Source organism: Topomyia yanbarensis, chromosome 1 (assembly GCF_030247195.1).
Source record: "Topomyia yanbarensis strain Yona2022 chromosome 1, ASM3024719v1, whole genome shotgun sequence".
Taxonomy (NCBI): Eukaryota; Metazoa; Arthropoda; class Insecta; order Diptera; family Culicidae; genus Topomyia; species Topomyia yanbarensis.
This window is the reverse complement of record NC_080670.1, coordinates 29,364,673-29,386,222: the sequence shown is the minus strand read 5'-3', so window position 1 is coordinate 29,386,222 and position 21,550 is coordinate 29,364,673. Positions and strand designations below refer to the sequence as shown.

At 36.5% G+C, this 21,550-nt stretch overlaps 1 protein-coding gene across 13 annotated transcripts in view; it reads right to left on the bottom strand.

The window, feature by feature from the left end:
• LOC131677187 (serine-rich adhesin for platelets) overlaps positions 1-21,550 on the bottom strand; it is a 945,885-nt gene that overhangs the window by 326,632 nt on the left and 597,703 nt on the right. Inside the window, exon 3 of one of the 13 annotated variants that reach the window (XM_058956885.1) lies at positions 4,023-4,049. The exons of the other annotated variants lie outside the window; for them this stretch is intronic. The gene's annotated coding sequence lies outside the window, so the exon portion shown is untranslated. The remainder of the gene's footprint in view (positions 1-4,022; positions 4,050-21,550) is intronic. 13 annotated transcript variants of the gene reach the window in all.

Genomic DNA, 21,550 nt, shown 5'->3' with positions numbered 1-21,550 from the left:
ATGATTTTAATTTTTTTCATTGTTTTTGGGTTTTATTTTTCTACTTTTCTATTTTGTTATGTTTCTATTTTTCTAATTGTCTATTTTTCTATGCTCCAATTACTCTATTTTTCTATTTTTCAATACATATTTCAATTTCCCAATTTTTCATTTTTTTCTATTTTTTCCATATTTTTATTTTCCTATTTTCTTTTTTTTTTTTCTTTTCCTCTTTTTCTCAATTTTTTATTTTTTTATTCCTCTATTTTTCTATGTTTCCATTTTTCTATTTTTCTATTCTTCCATTTCTCTATTATTTTTCAGCGTTTCTATTTTGCTAGTTTCGAATTTTCCGATTTTTCTGCTTTTTTATTTTCTATTTCCAGTTTTTTTATTTTTCTCTTTCTCTATTTTTATATTTATTTATTATTCTATTGTTCCAATTTTCTGCTTTTTTATTTCCCTTTTTTCTATTTTTCCATTTCTGTTTCTCTATAATTCAATTTTTCTATTTTTTTCTTTGTTTTTCTTTTTCTGTTTTTCAATTTTTTCTTTCCTTTCTGTTTTTCTATTCTCAAATTTTTCCATTCTTCTATTTTTCTGTTTCTGTATATTTCTTTTTTTCTCAGCTTTCTTTCTTCATTTTTCTTTTATTTTATTTTGCTTTTTGTCTATTTTTTATGTCATTTTTTCTATTCTATTCTTTTTTTTCTATTCTATTCTATTCTATTTTAACTTTTTTCTGTTTCTCCATTTTTCTATTCCTATTTCTCTATCGTTCAATTTTTCTATTCCTATACTTTTTATTTTTCTACTGATCTTTTTTCTGTTTTTTCTATTTTTCTGCTTTCTTCAAATTTTTCTTAGCTATTTTTTTTATTTTTTGTCTATCATTTATTTTTTCATGCCAACTTTGATTTTTTTTAATCATTTCTATTTCTTTCATTTTCTTTAATCTGTTTTACTTTCAATTTTTCTTAAACGTTTAATTTTCTTCTTTAACTTTTCCCATTTATTTTTTTTTAATATTTTCAATTTTTCTAATTTTTTAATCCTTTCAATTCAGTTTTTATTTTTTGCAAGTTTTCAATCGTTGTATATTTTAATTTCTTCAATTTTTTAATTCATCAATGCATTAATATTTTGTTTAACTTCTATTTAATTAATATTTTTTCATCCCTTCAGTTTTTTTCAATTTTTACAATGTTTTCAATTTATTCATTTTTTCTTTTCATTTTTTTTATTATGTTCGATTTTTTTTTCAAACTGATTTTTTTAAATTTTTTTTGTTCACTCGATTTTATGAAAATTTTTGAAATTTTTAATCCTTTCAATATTTTAAATTTTGTAACATTTCTTCAACTTTTTAATTTCCTATTTTTTAATTCACTTAATTTATTTAATTTTTTTTCACTTTTTAATTATTTTTTTTAATTTATTGAATTGTTTTAACCTTTTCAATTTTTACATATTTTCTATCCTTTTATTTATTAATTTTTTTCAATTTTAGCCTTTCAAATTTCTTGAATTTTTTCAATACTCTTGATTTTTTTCAATTGAAGCTAATTTTTTAAATTGTTTCAAGTTTGTACAGTTGTTTCCAATTTTTAAATTTTTTGTTTTGTTTCAATGTTTTTATTTCTTCCAATTTTTTTGATTATTTTCATTTTTCCAACATAATTTTCTTTATTTCTTAATATTTTGTAATTTTATTTTTTTCAATTTTTTAAATTTTTTCAATCTGCTCAATCTTTTCAATTTTCTAATGTTTTCAATTTGTTTCCGTTTTCTAATAACTTAATTTTTTTCAATTTCTTGAATTTTCTCAATCTATCTTTTTTGATTTTTTTTGCACTTTTTAACATATAAATTTTTGAATTCTTTTATTTTTTTAAACTTAATCATTTTTAAAATTTGTTTTTAATTTTTTTTTTACAATGCATTTATTTTTTTTATTTTTTTTTATTTTTTCAATCTTTTCAATATTTTTTAATATTTTTGGCATTTTTATTTTTTTCAATTATTTTAACTTTTTTTAAATTTTTGAACTTATTAATTTCTTTAAATTTTCTTCAATGTTGTCATTTTTCTTTCAATTTGTTAATTTTTTTCATTTTATTCAATTTTTTCAATTTAATTATTTTTTCAATTTTTTCAATCTTTTAACTTTTTTATGTTTTTTATGATGTCTTTAAATTCCTTAATTTTTTTTCAATTCTAGTTTCCTCCATTTTATTTTTTTTATCTTCCATTTAATTTTTTTTAAATTCCATGATTTTTAATTTTTTAATTTTGATAGTTAATATTTGATATATGATTTGCAAATTTCGTATTTCGATTTTCAATTCCCTGTTTTTAATTTTCGATTTTTGATTTCCAATTCTAGATTTTTGATTCCCGATTGTCAATTTAAACTTTTATTCTTGATTCATAAGCAGTGATTCTTGATTCTCAATTCTTGAATCCTGATTTTTATTTCACATTGTAAATATCCCTTTCAATTAAACGTTCACAGTAAGAAAGACCAAATTAAAAATTCTACTCCAATGAAAACGAATCCCATCTCACTTACTAAACGAATCGCGCATTTTGTCGCATTAGACAAAATGTCATTTGGTCAAGACTCAGCCAAACGTGTAATGTGCATTGTCCAGAAGTTTATGCGAGGTTTGTCGCAGTGTCCCACCCTACTCAATGTTCAGGCTAACCTGTCAGTCGCATTCTATTTCACGATTCCAAGCTTGTTCAGTGTTCGTTTAATTTTCCGCGACGTACACTGAAAAAAAATCCGCTTCAATAAATCGCAAAATATGTCGGTAAAAATATTCGACTTCCTATTTCAGATGACAATATATTTAAGTATTCTTGCAGTTTGGCCCTGTAGCCGCCACTCTCGGAATTCTGAGTGGATTTTTATTTACCGTGCACCCGAAGCGACGATTTTTTTCGACTACCACCGACAGTGACAACATAAGCACACACACACACCCCAGCAGGCACAACAATATTCCATCCATGCCTGCCTATTTTGATTATTCATTCACTAAGCATCATTTTGGGTTCCTCCCCATCCTAACAGAGAAAGAGAGAGGGCAGGACACTCGCTAACAAATGCGGTGTGGGAACCAGCATTCCGCAACCGGCTGAGCTCGAGTGTACTCCGGACAGGAGGCGGAACGAGACAGACGGTTCCAACCGACCACAAAACCGGAACATGCCGAGCATACACAACGCGGGGAATAAAAAATAATTGAATCAATAGAATATTAATTTATGGGATTATGTGAACATATTTTTAAATTCTTTATGCGCACAGCACGTCTGAGCTGCTGCTGCTATTGCTGCTGATGTTGTCGTCGTCATTTCCGCTAGCCCACGGCCCTCATCGTAACAGGATGTGGAAGAGGCTGTTTTCACCCATTTACCAGCACACCAGGTCGCCATGTTTTGTGATTAGAACAGCTCCTCTCCCGCTTCTTTCTTCTTTTTACGGATGGAGGGGGGGGGGGGGGGGTATCGAATGTGAAGCCCACCCAAGCCCCTAGTTTCGGTCGGCGCAATTAGGCCGGCTGCGATTACAGTGGCGTCAGCAGCATCCGCACGAGGCACTGATTGGATTGCCGAATCGAGAGGATAACAACCGGAGCAGTGCCAGGCGCGGCTGTGGGATTTTATTGATTTCAATGACCTGATTTTGGGTGCTGCTTGCCAGCAGCTAAATTTGTGTATCATTTACTTCCGTTTTGGGGAAAAGGAAGGCCAATAACAATTGCGGCGTTTCGATTTAGCGGTACTTGGTTGCTGTAATTTCTTTCTTCTGGATCGAATAAATTGCTTTTAGTTTTTTTTTGGGAGAATGTTGTTGGAATTAAGAGCTCCTCTATCCTACTAAATTGGGTTCAAAAAGTATATATCACCGTTTTAGCTAAAATAAAATTGTTAAAAAGGATTTTTTTCAAGAAAATCAAGATAATTTTTTGTAACATGACATATAAAAGTTCAATAAAAAATCGAATTTTAAAGAATACTTATTTTAATATTACCTGTGCCTGCACTTAATTGATTTTTACCTGAAACGAGACAAAACAAAAATATTGTTAGAATAATGCCAAACTGCAAGCAGAAAAAGGAGATCAGAAAAGCCGACAGAACTAACATCTAAACCGACTCAATTTTCGCGCTGATATCTCTGCGACGATGTCAGTAGAAAAAAAAATCTCGGATCTGTGACAGAAATGAACACTTGTTATGTGTGCATCCTCACACGGACATGGTTTTACTCATCGCATCTCCATCCCGCGCAATTGGGACAAAGCTGACGATTATGCACGCATTACTTAATCCTGTTGATTTTGCAACTTCTCACTTATCCAAGGCTATCACGTTTGATCGATACACTGAACGAAAAAGTTCTCCCCACTCTGGCAATTAATTGTTTTGGATAGAATAATGAAAACCCAAACTCTAACTCTAAGGCACACTGCCTTCAATCTACTGTCGCTCTCTTATCGCGCCATGGAAAACAAAGTACTCTGTTTTCTTTCAGTGTAACTACTTACGGGCGACTTTTCTTCGTTTCCAGGTGCACCGTTGTTTCGAACCCGTGCCCATAGCTTTTTCGTACAATGCGAAAACGAAGCAAGCGAGCGAGAATCCACGAAATAAAGTTAAATTTAATTATAAAAATTGTTTCAAAGAGATCCCCCTTTTTCCACCACCTTTTCCGCCAGTGCAACCACCCTATCAAACTCTGTAAGGGGAACTGAACGGGTGGTTTGGGATGGGATGCAAGCATCCCATCTGAAAGACAATTTGCTAGCGAAGATTTACTACCGACTGTGCTTATGAGAGTCAGTAGAGGAGCAGCATGGTGGTGGTGGTGGTGGAGCTGGTGTGAGCTTATGAGTAAAACAATTTTTACTTTTCTACCATCAGCAACCCCCCCGTCCTTGTCGCCGTCGGCTTCTTTCCCGACAGTCAACTGCTGAGTGGACCAGAAATTGTTCGGGAAGTGAAAACAGAGCATACCGAACACTTTTCACCTCCTTCACTGGCGTCGTCGTAGGTTTCGGGGGAAAGATCTCAAACAGTCAGTTGCAGTTTCTAAAGTGTATGAGGGAAAGAGAGACAGAGAAGACTTTTGTAGTATGCCGTCCTAGCTTTTATTACTTGTGGGTAATTATTTTGGATTTTTGCTTCTTTTCGTGCATTCTTTCGACGATTCTTTCGAAAGAAGCAAGCAAAAACAAACAGCAGCAACGAGGAAGTCTTCGCCGGAAAAATACGACGAGCTGGGCCAGAGCACACAATGGGGACGGAAGGCGCTTTTTTCGAATCGTAAATTGTAAAAGTTTTGCTCTCTTTATGGTGCTAGTTATGCACTTTACTTTTGTCCGGTCGTAGGTCCTTGCTGACACGAAGTTAAACGAACGAACGAATGAACAAACGGACCAGGAAGTTCCCTTCTTATGCAATTAATTGTAACACTGGGATGTCGAGCGAAGTATTTTTTTACCGGACGATTTCGGCATAAAAAAGTCTCAAATGGAAACCTGAAGACCAATCGTTTTTCATTGACCGGAGAAACCAACAAAAATTTCCACGAAAAATTCAGTCAAAAGCACACGGAAATAAATTGTTCCTAAAATAGTGAATAAAGTGCCATGCATTCGGGAATAGTCACATTTTTACGTTCCGAAAACAGCACCGTGAACAAATATTATTTGTTTTATAATTATGCTCAATTTCTTTCAGTAACATCCGCATAACATTTTTATTAGTACTAGTGGAATTAATTGTTTTTGTTTTGTGAACTTCAGTCACGGTTTGCACCATAATATTACCAAATTCTTGTACGTAAACTAATTCACAACTTAATGTTATTGGCTTAGGTTTCATTTAAGCATTTAGGGTCATTTGTTCACAAAATTATAATACCCGGGATTTTTTCTTGTGAACTATTACACAAAAGTCGGAATTTTATTCACGAATCTATTCAATCCTCGTGAACTAATTCATGATTCCCAATATATTAGTAACGATTCAATATCCATGTTCATGAAATAGTTAAAAAATCATCAATTGTTCTTCGTGAACTTATTCATGATTCCTAGTACAATAGTCACGATTGACCAAACGTGTCCACAAAATTGAAATATTATTCATGTATTCGTTACCTGACCCTTAATTCCTACTATAATAGTGTCTCGACTGACCTTTCCTACTCGTGAAATAGTTCTCGGAATCATAAAATATTATTCATGCATTCGTGAACTGGCTCGCGATTCTTAGTACAATAGTCATGACTTACCATTCGTGCTGGTGAAATAGTCTGCGAAATCAGAAAAAAATATTCATGTTTAAGCGAATTTATTAATGACACCTAGTTCAATAAGCATGACAGACCATTGTACTCGTGCAAAATGTCACAAAATCATGAGATTAATCATGGACTCGTGAACTAGTTCATAATTGCTAGTACATTATTTACGGTCCATCATGCCTGCTCGTGATATTTAGAAGGTATCCCTCATTTTCAATTACATGCAACATGGTCAGGACATATTCACAAGAATTATTTCACAAAATTTGAAGTACAGTGAAGACCCGTTTTTATCAGCGTCTTGGTGAATTCAATGATAGAAAGGGACATATATCTTTATTTCTTTTTAAGAAACCGAAGCTATTAAAATATTCTACTTTAGTTCCTAGATATAACCCTTTCTGATTATTTAGTTTAAATTTCCCTTAAGGGGACAGTACAAAATTAAATTAAAATCCAAATTTTATAAAATAGTTCACGTGAATATTTCACGACCACGTGTAAATTTACATGAAATTGAAAATGATTATCTTCAAAATATCACAAGCACTCAAGTTGGGCCGTGAGTCATGTACTAGGAATCATGAACCAGTTCACGAATCCATGAATAATATTTTCTGATCTTCTGAACTATTTCGCGAGCACGAATAGTCAATCGTGAATTTTATTCTACTAATCATGAACCACTGTATCGATTTTGTTGGCTATTTTCGGCAAATTTGAGACTAAGAGAAACGAAAGCAATGAAATTGAAAGGCGGATAGGTATTCTAGAGCGAATCAGTTATAAACTTAGAACGGAAAACTAGAACTAGGCAGGCTCATATGGGCATGATCGAAAGGAAATGTGAAGAATTCTTTGCCTTCTGCAGAGTAGGAGTTGTGCGTTGCACCCAAGTCTACCGCATGGTCTATGGTAGAACATAACTCATCATCATGTTTTACCGCCGACGCCGGCCATATGCCCATATGGGCCTGCCTAGTTCTAGTTTTCCGTTCTAAGTTTATAACTGATTCGCTCTAGAATACCTATCCGCCTTTCAATTTCATTGCTTTCGTTTCTCTTAGTCTCAAATTTGCCGAAAATAGCCAACAAAATCGATACAGTAGAACCTTGCGGCAATTAAAACATAGTAACATAATCATGAACCAGTGAACGTTTTCACGAATAAGATTTCATGATTTTAATAACTATTCCACCCACATGAACGGTGAGTGGACACAAATTCGCTAGGAATCATGAATCAGTTCTCATATACATGAATATTTTATGATTTTTTGAACTATTTTATGATTTTGTATACTATTGCACGAAGATTGAATCGTGACTAATATATTAAGAATCATGATGAATGAAAAGATTGAAAAACAATATTCCGAGTTACGTGAAATTGTTTACGTAAAAAAGTTTTGATTTTGTGAACTGATTCACAACCACGAAAAGCAGAACGTGTTCAAGATGTAATAAATCATGAATCGGGTCACGTCGTATAGTTAAATCTGAATAATATTCCTAAATCTACGAATAAAATCACGAGTCAATCTTTGGTTTATGAATAATGTTTATGTAGTTATGATCTAGCTCACGCACAGAAAATCAATTTGGTAATGACTTCACGCAAACCCTGACTGAAGTTCACAACACAAAAACAATGAAAGCGTTGTGTAGGCATTACTGGAGGGAAACTGAACATAATGGTAAAACACTGCTGTTGTAACGTAAAAACGTGATTGTTTCAGAATTCACGATTTTTTGAACATTTTTTTCCGTGCATTATTCATAACAAATACAATTTTGTTCTCATTTCAATATTTTCACATGGACAATTTTACAGTAAAGAGATTCCATGAGAAATGAGCCAACCATACAATATGACCATCACCGTTTCGAACAAAACTTTGTCCATGGTTACTGATAATTACAAAATTTGGACAGAAGAACTTTTTTCCGACAGGACGTAGAAGTTTTTGCATGCGCTAGTTTGAAAAAATCGTTCGATTGCAGTATTTTGTACAGCAAAATCATCTGAGTATAAGTTAAAGGGAATAAACAGTCTGCATGAAAACATATATACTGAAAAAAAATGTTATGACCTTTTTAACAAAAACAAAAAAGTGTTTGAAGATTTAAATTAAAAAATGTCCACTTATATAATATTTCTGTTCATCGTCAACAAAATTTTTAAAAGGAATTTTAAATTTAATTTCAAGAAATACAATCAATTCGAAAAATATGCCCTTTTTATAAGTCATTCGCGTTTCTCCATCATCAACTATAAACAATCAAATGTTTATCATTCTAAAATACGAAAAATATTTGTTTAGTGTTTTTTGTTTTGGATTATGGAGAAGCTACTAATAAGAAAGTTCTCCTAACAACATCGTTTAACATAATTTTATAATTCACACTATTTGTAGTCAAGAATACAATTTTCCTATTGAATACGATTCTAAATGTCATTTGAAAACACAATTCTCATAACAAAAATTAAAAAAAAACAATTACTTTGTCCATTATGACCTTTTCATAAATTATTCATGTCGATATTCCATCGAGCAAAATAGGATTTTCAAAATGCACCTTAAATTACCAGTAACTTTCCTCTTGGCTAGTGTATGAGTATTGTGTAGGTGTACAATCTATCTTCAACTGATCGAAAGTTTTTTATGGCAAAACTTGTTCGCGTGTTTTTATACGTACATATATTTAATACATCCAGAGATGTAAAAAAAATTAGTTCTGGAGCTGGTAGGTGATAGCTCTACCGCACATCCAACGACCCATTTTAAGAATACCACGTACATCTGAGGCACCTTCATATACAATACGCCCTGCATGAATACCAGTAATGGTTTCATACTTCCTCAAGCAACATTTTTAATTTGATTTTTCATGTCAATTGAATATTTTTGAAAGTTTTTTTACACGGATTTCGCAATTATTGCGGTTTTTGCAAAAAGTCCTTTTGAATGCAAAAGACTTAGACTTTTTTCTGAAAAAAATTTCTAAGTCCTTTTAAATGCAAAGAACTTAGAAGAATTTCGGCAGTTTTTATTTTGCGCAGATTTCGCTATTAACACGATTTTTGCCAAAAATATTCTAAGTCCATTTGACTGCAACAGACTTAGAAGATTTTCGGAAAGATGGAAGAGACGGGTCCGGAAGACTCCTTATGGCCCGCACCCCAACAATATGGGTATTTTCGGAATGGTCTTGAAGAGTAGGTGCCAGAAATTTATCTTTGACGCCATTTTGAAATCAAAGATAACGACTTCCGGTTTAGTGAAATTCGCTATAACCCAATCAAATTAATATGGGTATTTTTGAAATGGTCTTGAAGAGTAGATGCCAAAAATTGATTTTTGACGCCATTTTGAAATCAAAGATAACGACTTCCGGTTTAGCGAAATTCGCTATAACCCAATCAAATCAATATGGGTATTTTCGGAATGGTCTTGAAGAGTAGGTGCCAAAAATTGATTTTTGACGCCATTTTGAAATCAAAGATGGCGACTTCCGGTTTAGCGAAATTCGATGTAACTCAATCAATATGGATATTTTCGGAATGGTCTTGAAAAGTAGGTGCCAAAAATTGATTTTTGACGCCATTTTGAAATCAAAGATGGCGACTTCCGGTTTAGCGAAATTCGCTGTAACTCAATCAATATGGATATTTTCGGAATGGTCTTGAAGAGTAGGTGCCAGAAATTGATTTTTGAAGCAATTTTGAAATCAAAGATGGCGACTTCGGGTTTAGCGAATTTCGCTGTAACCCAATCAATATGGGTATTTTCGGAAGTGAATTTACGAACGGATTTTTTTCCGTGCAGCGCCATTCGTTAACAGTAGCTAGTTTTTCAGTGCAGAACAGAAAACATCCCTAAGCATTTTCTGTGCAGAACACCACGTTGAAAAATCGGCCTAAAAGTGATTTTTAAACTTTTTGGAGTGGTGTGTTTGTTCTAAAATCATCGAAAGACGGTTAATAAATCCATAAACTAAATAATAAAGCTGTACTCTATCATTCAAAATATATTGCGGTGAAACCATTGAGTACTGTCATTGACAAAGTGTCATGAGCTCCGGTTGTAGGCCACTTTTTGTAATCGGTTGTGGGTCACTTTGGAAGAGCGTCTGTTCTCCATATAAAGAGCGGCTCTAAACAGCGTCTGTCCGTGAACGGACGGCTGAAGAAAAAATGTGGTGCCTCATCAGCCAGTTCCTCGTCAACCGGTGCCTGCAATATATCTTTGACGTTTATCTTTTCGGACATCACGCTGAACGCTTATCAGATGAATAACGATGTTCGATGGCCATTCCTAACAGTTTTTTTTTATATCTGCTGCTCGAACCTACGACTGGTCACTAGTAGCTGGGCAAAACTATATTGAAACTTGGCATTGTATTTATATAGGATGGCGCTATAGCTGAGTTCTTAAATCTCATCAGAATTGATTTCCTTGCGGGACTTCACGCATAACTAGGGGTTTGCTCAGAACACAAATAGTGTTTTCGTTTTTGGAGCTAGCGTCAATCCTGTCACTAAGTTAGTGTAGGATTCTGAAGAGACGAAATCGAAGTAATTTAATGAATTCTTTACCGTAACGAAGATCCTTGGTTGAAGACCAATATCACATTGTATGTGTATCAGTTTAAGGAAAATATTATTGGATTGTCCCAATCTGGTTTTAGCTCCTTCGGAAAGCGATTGCCGATACTAATTCAGTGTCATGGTTTGATTAGTGAATTACTACTTTACATTTGTTATCTGCCTTCATCTAAATTCAACAAAATCGATTGGCATTATTTTTAAATCGCGTCTCCTACAGAATTTATCCGTCTTAGCTCTTAAAATTATCGAGCGGCCACTCGTAAAAATAGAGCAATAACATAAGCAGTTGACTTCGAAAACCAGTTTAAGTCTCGAGTAATAATGCAATAAATCATGATAAACAAATGAAAAATCCCCAAAAATTTGTGATCGGAGTGACATCAACCATAAGCGCCTCTAACGCGCCACATGCCTCGGACACGCGGGGTCCCAACATGAATCCCCGCTTCGCGCCGGCTGCCATCGCGAAGACAAACACCGACCGCGAACGATGGAATGTAGTGCGATTCGTCATGCTCCGGTTGTGCTGGTGGTGATAGCCAGCGCGACCAGTACGAGGACAGTGCCAGCATTGCCAAATCAGATCTCGAATCGGGGTGGCGGCGGCTAGTGCGTTCCTCCACTCCTCAGGCAAACTCAACCTCGATTCGACTCTCGTGTGACACACCGCAAACATTCGGTCCAACAGACATCGACAGGTGTGTGACGACCGTTTTCATCGTCATCGTCGTTTTTTTTGGTAGGTACATAGATACAGGCGGTACGTTCTTGCAGCGCAGACACCGCGACTAGGTTCTGTACGAGTCATTTGAGGAAAATCACATTACGCCCATCAGAGCAACGAGGAACGATCAGCCGAGAAAAAAACAAACACGACAACGGCGACGATGAGACGGTGGCCATTTTCGACCATTTGTGACAGTCCTGCTTAGGCACAGATGCTGTGATTCGTCATCGTTTATTCGAGTACCCCTACGTTGAGAAAGAGTTGCACGAGTCGAAATCTGTCTCTACATCCAAGAAGGCGGCGAATTATACAGCGCCGTGGCAATGTACCTACCTACTTGTGGAATTTGTTTTGTTTTGTTCATTGCAATGTAAACAGTGTCAATTATAACCGAAACACCGGATGATTGAGCCGAATTCGATGTTTTTGGCAACCGTTTCGTCATTGCGCTCGCAAACCAACAGGTCATTGTCGATTGGCGAATGAGAGAGAGATAGAGAGAAAGTGCAAAAAGGAACTTCCTACCATCGAGAAGATCATATTTTCCGCTTGCGTATGAGATATTTGTGTTGATCTAAATCTTCTTGCGAGCGGTCTGTCAACAATCAGACCAAGCGCACAGAGCAAAGTGAAATATTGATGTTTTATTTTTAGCTATCGCAATTATTTCGAATCGTATGAAATTAAGTACGACTAAGTACTTGTGACTGGCGACAACTCGAGAATGAAACAGTTTCCATGTATTTAAATTGAAACACTGAACTTGATCTGACGGGGCGAGTTATACAGAACTTGTTTGCATAATCTACATACCTAATTATTAAAATTTAATTAATGTCTATGTAGTCTTTTTCTAGTTTATTTTTTTGGAAAGTATTAAAAAAAACAAATGAAAAAGCATTTTTACTTTTGCGGTATTAAATTGGGCAAAAGCTATTTTTATGCATAAAGGGTAAAATATTTATAACTTAGTAAGTCATGGACTGTGGTTCGGCCTACAAGTATTAAGTCAATGTCAGATACTTATAAGACGAGGAGTCGTTACTCGAAACCGGTTTTGATTTCGCTGTTTCATCAACAAATTAGAGCTTCTGAGCATCCGGGATGCTTTGCTTTTGGATTAAGCGTCTATCTGGTGCCAATTCGATGCCAAATACTGATGAGACGATGTCCAAAGCCGTCTATCAAACATTTTTACGATGTTGTGAAATGTTACGAAATGATGTTCGAGCATCATTTTTTTTTAATTTTTGGTCGGAGCCTAATTTTTTATAATTTTACTAATTTTGTGTTTAAAATTGAACTAGTTTGTTCAAATTTCGTCGATTCTTATTTAATTTTACCGACGTTTCGACCCGTTTTTTTTTGGTTGGGATCTTGTTCAGGGCTCAACATTGTAACATTGTAGATTACTGTCAAGCTTTGAAGAAGATCCCAACCACGGTCGAAACGTTGGCGAAGATAAATAAAAATTGACGCCGTTTTTACGTGACTGCATGGTAACTATCCGCTACTCCCGCGAGTTACGAGTCGGGTGTTGTTAGAACGTTTTTAACTTTCCTCAAGCGAAAAAAGGGCCTTTTTTATAATGATACGAGTTCTACCTTTTCAACTTCCAAATCCATACAAAGTGCGTCCCTGCCGCTTCAGAGTATAGACGACATTCATTGCGGTTTTGCGCTTGGTGTGTTCAGTGTAGGTCACGGCATCTCGGATGACATTTTCCTGCACACCATCAGCATTCGTAGATTAAATCGGAGATGCATTTTACACCACCACGATGAGCCAGACGCCGAATGGCGGATTTTGTGATTCCCTGGATTTTATCACGAAGAACCTTGCGATGACGCTTGATACGGGAACGCAAACATGATACCGCTCATTGTACCGTCCGGACGAACATGTTGCTCGTGTGGTAAGCGAGCACCTACTGATACAAAACAAGCTCGCGTGACCTGTATATATAATATTCCCGTATGTAATGAAACGCTTACATGCCCCTTTTTGACGGCTCTGCGTGGGATATGCTGGCAAATTGCGCATTTTCCTCGCTGTTTCCGAAGGATTTTTTAAAAATCGTAGTTTTGGTTTGTTTATAGTAGTCGCACTAATTACGAAATTTAATACGAAATACGTGCACAAATTTCCGATCAGATAGTGCAAAAATATTGCCATTTCGTCCAGTAGAACGGAAGATATTCGCATTTCAAACCTGGGAAAATTTCTCAACTGAAATTTTTGAAACGGGACCCCATATTGAAACGTTAGAAGTATTCTACTTCAAAATTATCCAACAAACCTGTTCACAGAGGAGAGGATTGTAACCATCGATTCCGTGTCCATTTCCAGAAACCGATCTTTACGTTTTATTCCAATAAAGGATGCGGCCGACGCGTACAAAACTATACTTGACAAAGCATCCCGCTAGTGATATGTTGTTTTGGTTGGTGATTCGGATGGTAGTTCATTTCAGAAGGCGACAATGTGAACACAAACACATCGACATTTTAAGTAGGTATGTGGATTAAAAAGCAATACGGATCGGACCCAAGTGTGACGGGGACACCCGCCGTTCTGGGCATATTTATTATTGGTTCCCGTCTGCGCGGGTTTCGATGGTTCCCTTACCAGATGGTCAAACGGAGGTCGAGGCAGGCACGACTCTTAAGGCTCTCCCCGACTTAAACGTTACCCAAAACTCTCAACTGGCCAATATACGGTCTTCTTTCGATCGAAAAATAAATCGCAGATTTTTAATCATCCGACAGAATGGAGAACCTGCTGTGACCGAAATATCAAAGGTCCGCCCGGACAAGGTCAGAGTATTGTTAGCCATCTCAAAGCAGGCAAACTATATTGCTTGCTGCGAGCGCTTTACACGGGACTATAATGTGTATATATATTCCAGCAGTAAGGGTAGAAATTGAAGGTGTCATCAATGATGAGTTTTAGAGACCGCTTACTTCGGCCAGCGAAAATACTTGATTGCAAGCCTTTGCATTCGGTATAAGTCGCGGGGGATGCAAAGAAAACATACCCACGATCAAATTCTTAGCGGGTGACCTTCGCTGGAACCCGATCTACACCGTATTGCACAAGGTCCGTCTAGCTGTCCGTTTGTTTGTATCGCGGGTCATGAACTGCCTTTTACGCAAACAATTAGGTAACACAGTTTCCCACCGTAGCAATAAGGCCCGCTGTTGAAAATGCGATGATTCTTGCAGTAGGGTACCTGAACAGTGCCTATACTGCGAGGAGAATCTGCGTGCTCTCGACATGTCCCGCTTACAAACTATACGGGGATAAACTTGAACGTTCCAATCAAGCTTTTGCAGAAATGCTAAAAAACGGTACGCCACCATCCTCAATGAACCTCTTTGCTCACTTGTCTTCTGACGAGGGTGACTCTGATAACCCACAAGAAAGAACATATATTGGAGTACCTGAAAGTTATTGGAAGCGAAAAAACTTTACTGCTCGTAAGGCCAAAGGGTGTCCCCATCTATGAAGGTACTTCCATCTATATTTTTCCCAACACCGCGATTTGGTACCGATGGCTAAACAACATTATACAATCCCTGCCCACACCGCGAATGTGTTTTTGGCTGGCTTGATTCTCGACATTAGAACTCTCAGATTAAACGCGAACGGTCTCCCAACCCATGGTGGGACAAAGAGTGCTCAGACGCGTATAAGACCTTCGGGACACGTAGAAGAGCTTCCGAAACGACAGATTACCCGTTTGCTATCGACACTACGCAACGTTAGAAACGAGAATGAAGCGTTTGATGAAAGCCAAAAAACGTAGTTACTGGCGCCAGTTCGTTGACGGACTAACGAGAGAAACATCGATAAGTACTCTTTGGGGTACTGCCCGGCGTATGCGAAACCGAAACAGTACGTGGAATATTCAAACCACTGAATATTCAATTTCGCCAAGTGAGTCTGTCGTGATTCCGCCCCGGTACAGAAGACACACGCTCTGCGTTCCCCTTACGGTAGCGTCAACGAAACACCTTTTTTGATGGTGGAGCTCTCCCTTGCTCTCTTATCATGTTATAATAAAGCCCCAAGGCCAGACGGAATCAAATTCAATTTGTTGAAGAATCTGACGGACTCTGCTGAGAGACGTCTGTTTAATTTTTTTAATAAGCTTTTTGAGAGTAACATTGTCACACACGATTTAAGACAAGGGAGTGTCATCGCCATCCAAAAACCAAGAAAACCAGCCTCCGACCACAACTCGTATTGTACGATTGAAATATTGACCTGTATCCGAAAGTGGTTCAAAAATGATCTTGTTCCTTTCGACAATTGGTTCGAAGCAAATTGCTTACTGTCAGATGCACAATTTGGCTTCCGCAAAGGCAAATGGACAGTCGTTCGTCCCATGCGCTGCTCTAAACAGAAATTCAAATGGCACATGCTAGTAACGAGCAGATGGCATCAGTTGTCTTGAACATTGAGGGGACTTTTGATTCAGTTTCTATCAACATTATTTCTGAGAAGCTGCACCAGCATGGTCTTTCACCAACTTTGAATAACTTTTTACTGTATATGTTGTCGAAAAAGGACATGTAGTGTATAATGGGGTCAAATAGGTATGGGATACAAAAGATATAGGGCATTATCTTTGCTATGTTATCGTTCATGTTGCTTAAATAAGATACATGGTAGAGAACATTGTTGACGACTATCATTTTGGCTGTTACCGTGGATCAGCTGTAGGGGAATTATAGTTAAAACCGACACCTTAAGCTTAACACTTTTTCTAAGTTGCCACAAAACCAATAAAATTATAATTTTAATGCACAATTCTTCTTCGGAAAATTCTTAACAAGACTTAATTTTTTCAACGCTTCGAAAAATTAATTTCATTAAGAATTATTGATTGTAAAACTTGGAAAACAAAGTGACAAATACAAAAGTAGGCACTGCGGGTAAAACCGACACCCTATAGGGGTAAGATCGACACCCCCTTTAATTTATTTTCTCTCCACTTTATTAAAATATTTATCTTTATTAAAAATTAGATATATGGATGATTAATAAAGTGTGAGTATGTATGATGCAAATATGTACTTTTTATTGCTTCATCATGTAGTGAGGGGAAGAAAGTTCGAAAGCGTAGTACTATAAATAAGAGTATTTTATGCTATAGGATTATTTATTGATATGAGTATTTCCAAATAATCCTTGCGCACATCATTGCACCCTCCCGTGTCATTTTATTTCATTTTTTCGTAAGAGAAGATTTGCAAGCGTTCTACGTTCTGCTAATTGGAATCATTCACTTATAAGTGACACACACACACACTTCTTAGTAAAACTATCTTTTTTCAGACTTGATTTTTCGGACTCTGATCATCAACGATCTATTGGGGTATACATAATATCATTGTCTCATTGTGATAAAGTTCGTCTATGACAAACCATGAGAACACTAGAAATTCGGTTTGATGAGCTTTTTGCAGAAGTAGCAAAAGCTTCGATAGAATCAGATAAGCAAAAATTCCAATTTTTGATTCTTAAAGAGACTTATAAGAAATAAACACAATAAAAGTATTTCTGTGTATTTCAGCTATTACTATAGTGTGCTAATAGTGTAATTGAAGTGTCACAAAGATCCCCAGCATTTTGTAATGAATCGCAAGTAAACACAACCATCTTAACAGTGTGTCGGTTTTACCCTAACCAAATGGTGTCGGCTTTACCCCAACAGCGCACATTTTTTTATAAAAGCAATTAAAAATATTGAATTTCTCAAACTCGTCTTCAATGCACCTAGTTGATCACAGGAAAGGCCGATAATAATAGGTACTGAAAAATGGGGTGATTTGAAAAGCTTTTGTTCGGTTAAAACCTTAAAATCTACAAACGAAAGTTTACATCCAGACGAGTATGAACGCTGCTGTCGTATGTTTTGTTTATTTTTGTGACATTCGGCGCACTAACGTAAATCCAATTTTTTTCATATGCTCTACATAAACGTACTAATAAAAATGTATCATTATGAAATGAATAAAAATTTGATTTCTAGGAAAAGTTGTGGGGTGTCGGTTTTACCCACAGTGTCTGTTTTTCCCACAATTCCCCTAATAATTACGACGTCGTTTATGTTTTCGCGTGTTGTTCTGCGAAAACGCATTGTCTTTCGTCCTCAGTACAGTACATTTAATTAATGTAAAAAAAATCAAGTGAACTCACTTGATTTTTTTTACATTACATTTTTACATTTCTTACGTAAAAATTTATGCTGAACAGGAGTTTTGTATTGGTATTTTGATATTTTTGTACTTAAAAACATACGGACATCAACATGAAACATACGCTTGGGGGCTAGATCAATACCATAATGTAAATTTGAATTATCTTGGCAGTAAACATTGTGCGTAATTTCATGCGAAATATACCATAACAAAATGAAAAGGACACAATTGTATATGTTCAAGATGGCGCCAATATTCAATCAGCCTGTAAATAAATCAAGGCTCCATTCGAAATATTACGTGCTCGTGTGAAAAGAAAGTACTCATCACCAATGAAAACGTGTCAGATATTTCGCTAAGCAACTACGTGAACCGGAATGCACAACTTCAATTCCACTCTCTGGCGACGACGTGGTCACCGAAGAAGTCATTCGCAAGTACCTTTTCCTTCCACGTTTTCATGAGTTTTCACATCATTTGCCACTTCCTCACTTTTTTTACCAGAATGGCGTCAATGGATTGCATTTATTATGTTATTAATTTTAAAAAAATCTGCAGTATTCATACTCTTCAAATAAAGATGAACCGCTGATTTTCTAGTCGTGTATATTATTTTAGTTAACCTAATTAATTAATTTTTCGAATATTTCGGGACATTTCGTGGAGCAATGGGGAGCTTGGAAGGTGGCTACTTTTGATAGTCTGACAAAACCTTGATTCGCGGGGAAGGATGTGAGTCGTGATTTCATTAGTGTGCCGTCCCTGCTCATGTCAAACCATTACACGCTGGATGCGCAACTACGACGTATTGGGTTCGTGGATAGTGCTATCACGATATCGAAAATATTGTTTGGGCGTGTTCCGGTTCGGAATGTGCTGGCAGGCCGCGATCTCCCATATATGTCCCTCGCATACATCTTCCTAAAAACCATCAATATACATATTTATCTTTTTCTTATTCTCGTCATTTTCAGAAGTGCCCGTACACCATCGATGGTTTGATCGATAGCGCCACGAAACAACTCTGTCGTATGAATTAACAAACATGGGACCTACAGTACAAACATCACACGTGCAACTCCGTGTGTTGCCGATCCGCATCTGAGCCGTACCACGAAGTTGTCTGGAGGAACCCAGAAGAGGACCTCTCAGCGTCTCAGTTCATGATGTCTTCTGGCCGTTTGTTCATGTAATCGATGTCATTGATCTGGTTTAATGCGCCGAAACCCCTTCCTGCACAAAAACAAGACCTGGATACTTGGTTCAACGACTTAATATAGCTGTCAATTGATTGTTGAACCGCGCATCTCATGGTGTGGTGCTGACAACTGAGCTTTAGGGATCAAAACTTTCAGAATTTCAACACGTGCTTCGGACAGCTTCTCGATGTTCAGTCCCAATAGTTTACACCACAGAAAGTCCCCCAAACGAAAAAAAGGACTTGACTAATCAAAATCCCTCCTGCCAACAATTTGAAAACGAAAATTCGTGGCACCACCGGAAACCAAACTCAACTCACCGCCAATCGACGTCAGATGGCCGTCGAAGTCTCAAAGGAACAATTGCTCTCGCGATATCCGCATTCCACCGGGTGTCACCAGAAAAGAAACTTTAGAAAGGAAAACCAACACCACCCAACCTGGTGGTGGAACGAGAATCAAAACAACAGTAACCAGAAACGTCACAACCAATATATCATCGCCGTTTGAATGGGCAAACGAATGCGAAAACCAACTGAAATGAACGAACCAGATCAGCTCCCGGTATACGTTTCTATGGGAATGAACGAATATTTCACGTGTGTAACAGACAGTTGGGAAAGAGCGTGTGCTGCAAGCATAGGCCACCACCGCGCATACATAAATAACATTTTTCCCAATTTCAGCAGAACAAGCATTTCAGTCCCCATCATCAGCAACAACAAAAAAATGACCGAATTTATACTTTGGAATGGTACCCTCCTGTGCTACCTGTTTGGGTGTGTAGATGTCACTGTGTGTGTGTTTGAATATAGTTACAACCAGCAATGTGTGTGACTCAGCGATGCTGCTGAAGCCACGGAGAGTTCCCTTCACACCAAACTCGCGCGATCGCCACCACCGACCACCAATTCATCTTCCCATCCCAAGCTGGACCACGGTATGTTTTCGGGAAGACATAAATTTTGACGTCGTTTACATAAATATTGCCTTTTTTCCATGCGACGAACCAACCGCCCAACAGAAAGCAGGCCGGGGAGTCGTTCGGCGCCCTGTCATTGATTTATGTGAATTTTATTATGAATATGAATGTTGAGGTTTTTTTCTCTGCACTGCTGAGCGGTGGTGGTTTTCGGAGGGTCGAATTTTTGTCGTGTTTTACTTTTTTTTTGGTTTGATTTTCGATGGAACATCCATTGCCACTGATACGGCCCATTAAATATAATAGTTGAGACACAAAAGGATGACGTTTAGGTAAAGAGTCGTAAATCAGAACAGGCTGGGGTTTACCGGAGTGAAGAAAAATTTGGTGACTTCCGTGAATGGAGTGAAATAATAGTTAAGCAGATGAAATGGGATTGTAATGTTTGAATTTTGCTCTACGAGAATATTTAGGTATACGAACCGCTAGATAAAATCAAAAACTGAATTGTCTTCGATATCCAGATCATAGGTTGTTGAACAAAATAAAGAATAATTATTTATTTTTTAACTATTTTGATTCTAGACGCCTCTTCGTCTCTTTTCGGGTTAGAGAAATCTCTTTTTGGAAAATCTCTAACTCTATGTGCGGGGTTGGGAAACGAACCCAGATGAGTAATCGATTTATCAACTACGCTGTGCCCGTTACACTGATGAATTGTTTCTTACTACCCTCTTCTTACCTAACCATTTGACTGGGCGTCCACATGCTTCTCATTCGATTAGCGAACGATGAATTAAGCACTTACCACAAAAATGCTTGCGGGACTTATATATCTTGCCATCATTCGATTAGATCTCTTAGGTGAATTAGACTTTTAAATTGGAGACTATTTTTCCAACTAATTAGTTCAGTACAATGAAAGTTACTAATGATTAAAAACTTCCCCTTCTGTTTCTTCTGAATTTTTTAAAAGGTAAGTCGTAGTCACGATATAAAAATATGAATAACTTGGATCAGATTTCGCAAAAGTTACTAGTAATGCTTGCATTATTTTCAGCAAATACATGGTTATCGTGAACTCAGTTACAGTTGCTTTGATTGCGCAGGAATCTGTATACTTAGAAAAATTTAACCCTTTCATGTCCAACTTTTTTCTCGTGCATGTAGTATTTCAAAATTATTTTTCCTTGAAAACGGTGGGGTCAAGAAACACAAAAAGTCTTTTTTCATAAAGATAGATGCTTCCCTCGCAGTGCTAGAATCTGCTCAATTTTTACCTTCCAATGCTAAATACAATTCTAGAATATTTACAATAGTCCGATTGCGTGGAAAATGTAGCCAAAGACAGTCTAAATTGATAAGTTTTATCAATTTTCAATAATATTGCAACATAACGAAGATATATGAAAAAATCATTTTCCGTCGTCAACGTAAACTGTCCCTGGCAGCACTGCTCCATCGGAATCCAATCAGACTAATTGCAATAACTTCGGTTCTAAAGCTGGTCCTTGAAACTATTAATACTCAAATGAAAGGCAATAGTCACATTTATTAGCCTTACTTGTTTTTGTGAGCAA